Source organism: Maylandia zebra, linkage group LG12, assembly GCF_041146795.1.
Source record: "Maylandia zebra isolate NMK-2024a linkage group LG12, Mzebra_GT3a, whole genome shotgun sequence".
Taxonomy (NCBI): Eukaryota; Metazoa; Chordata; class Actinopteri; order Cichliformes; family Cichlidae; genus Maylandia; species Maylandia zebra.
The window spans coordinates 35861066-35867820 of NC_135178.1; positions in this window are offsets into that span (position 1 = coordinate 35861066).

The window sequence follows — 6755 nt, forward strand, 5'->3', positions numbered from 1 at the left end:
ACAGCTAGATGGTTGGTCATGTGACGTGACATTATGCCTAAATTTCAATAGCAGCAGCTGAGTACAGTCAGGACGTGGAGTTCAGGCTGTTTTTATTTATTTCAAACATTACTGAGTGTTTGAATCCCAATTAGGACACATTTTCCCAGATAAGATGGGCGGTACTGCAGCAGTCCCCACCCTTTTTTGCACCACAGACCGGTTTAATGTCAGACGATATTTTCACGGACCGGCCTTTAAGGTGTCGCGGATAAATACAACAAAAAAATGATACGATCGAGACAAAAACTGTGGTATTTTGTAAATATAATAATAAATTCACTGAGTAATTGTGTAACTTTATTAGCAGCGTCCTCCTGAACTGCGCCATCAACACAGAGTAACGTCCTCCTCTCTGCTCGCTATGGTAACGCATAAATATTTCTTTTAAAATAAGACACAAAACTACAACACGGGAAAAGACCCAGGGAAACCGAGTTAACGACAAAAACCCTGAAAACCATAAATTTCACACCCGAACTCTCGCGGCCCGGTACCAAACGACGGGGTTGGGGACCGCCGCTTTACAGAATAACAGCGTTTGAATTTGCCGGTTGGCTGGGGAAACCTCTCGCCTGACAGGATAGACTGCAATCCTTCGCAATACCGGTCGGATAAACAGCAGAGGTATGTGAAACTTCAAAGTCAAACCAACCAAACAAACCATCACTTCTTCACCACTGCTGGCACTTTAAAGTGTAAGATTACAGTTTGTCACATTTGCTGATGTTCTAGTTTAACCACCGTTTTATTGTTTCTGTGACTAAAGTAAAATATAATGTGGACGTTTTGTTTGCTTTGTTTACTTTTTAACTTTTAATTTGAACAGAAATTTACTGTTAAACATTAATTCAGCTTTATTAACACTAATCTGGGTTTTAACAAATCACTCAAGGAAATGTTTCATACCAGAAAATTAAAAGCCTGACAGGCAGAAATGGTAAAAATGAGTTTTGGGTATTTGGCACAAAGACTAAAAGATACATTTGATGTATACAAATACGAGAACATACACAGGGCGATAAAAATGGAAACAAAGGTATACAAAGTATAAAAATCTGTTAAATCGCCTTAATGAACTGTAGTGACATCAGCGTTTGTGTTTGTTCAGGGCTTAAAGTGTGAAAAGGAAACTGCATTAATACTTAAAACATAATAAAACCCTGATTTTAGACATAAATTCTACATAAATATATCTTGATAAGCTTCACTCCTGATTCTGGCACCTCAGATTCTTGGAGTATCTGAAATCACCTGGGGGGGATGGACACATTTCTTTCAACTGACATTGTAAAGAATAATCTCCGGTGACTGAATCACTGCAAATGATTCCCACCAGTTTCATACGTTCAGTAAGCCCTTGTATTTTATGAATAGAGCCAATGAAATCCCAACGTTTGTATAAACCCTTAAATGCGGATAAACTTCATTTTAAGTTAAATCATGTTAACTGGGCTCTTAATGAACTGACAATAAACTTGTGTACTCGGGTTGTATAACAGCAAATGAAAAGTCCTGCTACAGATGTTTGACTTCAGTGTCAAAGAGAAGTTCAAATATCTGGCACACTGATTAAAGATGTACTGAATGTATAGAAATATGAGAACACGTCACTCAAAAGTCAGTGTCATGTGTAAAAAGAGCTTTTAAAGTCCGATTAATGTTATTTTTGGCCCTATAATGTCTATTCATCAAAGAGGCTTTTAAATAATCTTGTATCATAAAACTTTTGCACAGACAGCTCCGGTATGTGCAGACATTTGGTCACGTCAGCTGCAGAATAGATGGTGCATTTCGGATCGCCGACTGCGCAGCATGAAAAATGAATGAATAGTGTGGAAGCCGTGTGTAGTGGCGGTGGGCTACAGTCGCTTAGAAGAAGGTATGTAGAGACTGACAAGGCCCCCCTCACTTGTGTTTTCATTGCAGCGGACGCTTTTGATGTTTTATGGGAGAGGCCTCGCCTTTTTGCCAGAGTCTTTGACGTGACAGCAGCGTGACGGTCTTGAAATATAGCTGGTGGGGGGGATTCTCCACGGAGGACAGCAAATGGAGCTTCACTGGGAGCCGGCGGTCCCACGGTGGCCCCTGCTGTCATCTGCCATCTTGACAGGCAGACAGAGAGGGAGATACAGAGGGGAAAGTCAGCTGGGCTAAGTGACAGACACGCCAGTGTGACCCTATTCACCAGAGGGGAGGCTCTATCACTGTCTTAAATGCAATGACTCTCACAGAGGCCACAGACTGACAACAGACTGAGACTGGGTCCAAACCACAGGCAAACCTCAGCCTATGCTGAAGGGTTTGCCTGTTTGCCACCTGAAAGGGGTGGATCTGACTATGACACAGTGACTTCTGTTAGGCAATGAGCGTACCCGAGATAATCCTCTTTTCTGGCTCCGCAAATGACCATAATTGATTACATGAACTTCCCGTTTTATTTAATGTGACCTGAAATGGGGGGAAAAAAATTGGGAAAAATATGCAAGTGATTTCTACACAGCCAGAAATTCACAGCTGTAGGTTTTAGGTTAGTTGCAATATTCAAAACTATGAAAAATATGCATTTTAAAAAGATTACCTCAAAAAAAAAAAACTGTCTGTTGCCTTCAGGTACCTGAACATCTGAATGCTGGAGTTTTGGGTGATCCATGTTCAAAAACAAAAAATTACAAAACAAAAACAAATAATTAAATACACAGACATGAACAAACATTAAATATGAGGGTTTAACGAGGGAGCGGAAACAGCTGGGGAACAAGAAAAAGGTGAAACTAATCAAAGATAATGAGACGAAGTAAAACTGGAAAAAAGACGACACACTGAGTCAAGACTTTAACACAAACACACACAGAGAGGAGAAAGGCTAGAAAAATAACAAGACACTATACAAAATAACCATAACTAAAAGACTAATGTAGATAAACAGGAAAAGCAAGAAACAACTAAAGGCTAAAGGATAAAAACAAATCAAGAACCAAACAGAATTTCAACAAATTCAAAGCCCACAAAGCTCAAAACTCTGGGTCCATGTTGCAGCTCTATGTTCAGATAGTCAGTGGTTTTATGCACCTGCATTTCACCCCAATCCTCTGCAGGTAAAGAGAGTCTCTAAGTATCTCACCCATGATGGTGACCCATCAGTGGGGCATGTGTGATCTTCTGCTTCTGTGACTGAGGAAAAGTGCTCTTCTAGCTTTTTAAATCCTGTTTCAGTCCCAGTGAGACACAAGTGGAGACCATTTCATCCTCCCCTTTGCCACTTCTGGCCTTTTTAAAGAACTCACAGCGCCGGGATCAGCTGTCAATTCCAACATCTCAATGACATCCGCAGACCAGCGTCAAAACACCTATAAACTCCGGAGACCTCGCACGCTTCCCATCCCCTGCATCTATGACTCCTGGTATGCTGGGACCAATGTGTAAATAAAAGGGGCCTCAAATTGCCTCCAAGCATTAAAAATGGATCCTGTTGGCAGCAAATGGAGCATCTCCCCCCTCATCTGCCGCCATCTTGTCTGGTCCTTAAGGGCTAGAGGCCCAGGCAGATGCTCTTCCAGGAGGCAAGGGAGGTTGTTTTGTGCCTCAGGAGTGAGTGAATGTCTGCGAAAAAGCTGGAGCTTTTTGTGAAAAACTCTTGGACATATTACAAAATATTGTCAGCTTTAGAAACAGCAGCTGTTGAAAAACCTTAAAATTAATAAAACAATGAACTTTATATGTTTATTCTACACAGACAGCGGGACTATCTACACAATCAGGTTATAATCAGGGGTATCTTCTTCAGGAAACTGTCCTTTGTCAGTCTTTGAAAGAGGGTGGGGCAAGGAAACGAGACAAATGGGTGTGTGATGCAAGAAGAAATAGGCTTTGATAAAATACAGGAGAATTTTACTCACAAAAACCACAGCACAAACGTCTACGTCACAAAACAGGATTGAATATTTTTATAATATAATGATTCAATAAAAATCCCCCCAAAGGCATCAAACCATGACGAGGTCCAGTTGTGTGCCTCAGATTAGCAGAGATGAGGCGTCACAGGCAGCTTCAGATGCCTGTGCAGGAACACCTGTTAATGAAGCCAAACTCTTGACTTCAAGCCTTACTAGCATCCAAACGGATTAGTTGTTTTGAAGGGTAAAACTATTCATAGAGGCTAAACACTGCTTACTAATGCTAACATGAGAGACTTTGGATACTGAGTCCAGGAACTCCGGATTTTTAAGCTCTTCAGTTTCAGTCCCAAAAGACATTACAAAGCACTTCACGGTGACGTGATGCCTGAACTCTGGGGAAAAGCCTTGTATTGGCGCTTCAGCATCTTTGATCTCTTTATGGCTGAACACAGAAGTCAGTGAATGAACGGAGACAACAGCTGAGCCCAGAGGACGATTACTGCACAATGATCAAACTTGCTGTTATTTGTGTTCTTAACTGCCTTTTCCTTGACATCAGGTACTTCTATAATAACAGTACAGTTTACACTTTTTATGTGCATCTTCAAAAAGATTATTATTTCTGCACAAGAGTGAAAACTTGTGCAAAAAGATTTTCTCAAATAAGCCTGAGCTTATTTTTTCTTGAAATTCAGCCCTCCCACGTTTCTAAATGACACGTCTACAAAGTTTAAATTAATGGTTGTTTGATAGAAGAACATTTCTGGCGTGGACCTCCGTTCACCCCAGATGATCGCCCTTCCCTGAGCCTGGTTCTGCTGAAGGTTTCTTCCTGTCAAAAGGGGTTTTCTTCCTTCCCACAGTTGCCAAGTGCTTGCTCGTAGGGGTCATCTGATTGTTGGGGTCTTTTCTGTGTTATTGTAGGGCCTCGATGCAATTCATAAGCAAACGACGATAAATCGATAGATGGATGAATTGAACTGAACTCAAATACTGCTCACAAGTTGGGGTGTAAAGGTCTCATGAGCTCTGATGATCAGTTTCTAGAATGTGTCTTTACAAATCAGCTGCATCAGTCCTGCTCACTAAGCCAGAGAAATGAAGTGCACTCCCTCTCCACCAATGAGGAGCAGCTGTTCATGTCCTCGTTGCAGGAAGGCTAACCATATGAGCCCTGGCGTTTTCCCTCCACACTTATTACATTACCATGAGCTCAGTGGTGAGGGCACTGCTGCATCATAGACACGGCTATTACTTTGAGTGTTTGCAGGGAGTCAGACTCTGGGTGTATGTGAGGAGGACGAGGAGGAGGAGGCCCCTGACTCTTTGGAAACCCCCCTACTCCCCTCCACCCTGCACCTCTGTTCACTCACACACATAGTAACACACCAAACCTCCTGCACCCAGTGTCAGAGCCTTCTCCTGTCAGTAATTTGTTGCTAATCAGCTGTCAGCTCAGAAGCGATGATGAGGTGATCATCGTGGGCGGTGGAAGGTAATGGCCTTAAAAGTCACAGAGTCAATGTCAATGGGATCACTCGGATTCAATCAGGGGCGGCCCGATGAAGGATGGCGCCCGCTGACATTACTACTCATTTTGAGCCCAAGCATCTGGGCCCTAGTAAATAACCATCAGTGGGTGGGTCCGAGGGACAGGTCATTAGCCCTGAGAAAAATAAATATCTCCTCTCTCGTGAAGGCTGCAAGTCATTTAGCACAGACTAGGAAATTTCACCCTAGATTAAGTATGATGAGCCAATATCAGTCAGAGGAGAGGCCACACTGAGTTGGGGGGGTGCCCTGATGAGACGCAGGGAAAATTTATACGCAAGCCTCAGCAAATGTAATATGATTTTAAAGGCGAGGAAGAGTGTTGGCACAGTGCTGGAAGGAGGGACAGGGCCACTTGAAACTAGAGTTTGACTGATGGGAATCTTTAGGATGGATTGAAGTTGTGGCTAACGAGCCCTTTGTGCTGAGATTTTACATTTGCAGAATTATCTGATTCAATGAGAAATAGTGAAATACAAAAGTAGTTTCTCACATTAGACCGATCGAGTGTCAGGGTGGGAAAACACCCTAAAAGCCAGTCCTGGGACAGACTCAGGGTTTGATAAAACTATTGTCAGATTATTTAACCAATAAATAGAAAATGTGAAAACTTGAAGTTTTGATGTACCTGCAGTCACGTTTTCGTGTACACAGGGGGGTGAGGCAATCATCCAAAAAGTTTTGGTGAGTCAGATTTTTTTTCTGGAGTCTGTCAGGGCTCTAGGCAAAAATTCAGAGAGGGGAGGTGGGCCTCTGAAGAGCATTCATCACCTTTCTAAAGGTCTGTTTGTGGACATTTGTACCTTTTATTTTGGACGGCAGTTAGGGGATGAGAGAGCAGCGGGAACAACATGCAGAAAATAGCCCAGAGCAGGCTCGGACCCATACAGATCACCTGCTCAACCAAGTTTCAGTTTTAATTGTCATATACAGGTAACAATGGCAGATCATTACCAGCAACGAAATTCTTAGGCTCAGAGCCCTCTCGATATTGCACGTAGAAGAGAAAAGAAAATTGCAAATATGGTAACAGTTGTGGTAAAAATGGAGTAACTATATAAATAGCAATAATAAGAAGAAGAAAATATAATAATAATAAAAATAGAGTAGAATCAATAATGCAGATTACAGCTGTAGTGCAGAGGTAGTGATATATGCATGTACAGTGATTGTGCAAAATAAACTGTCCCATGTTTCAGCCGTTCAGCAGCACGATGGCAGTGAGCTATCCCATCACCATGTCATAAATAATCGCTCACAGCACAC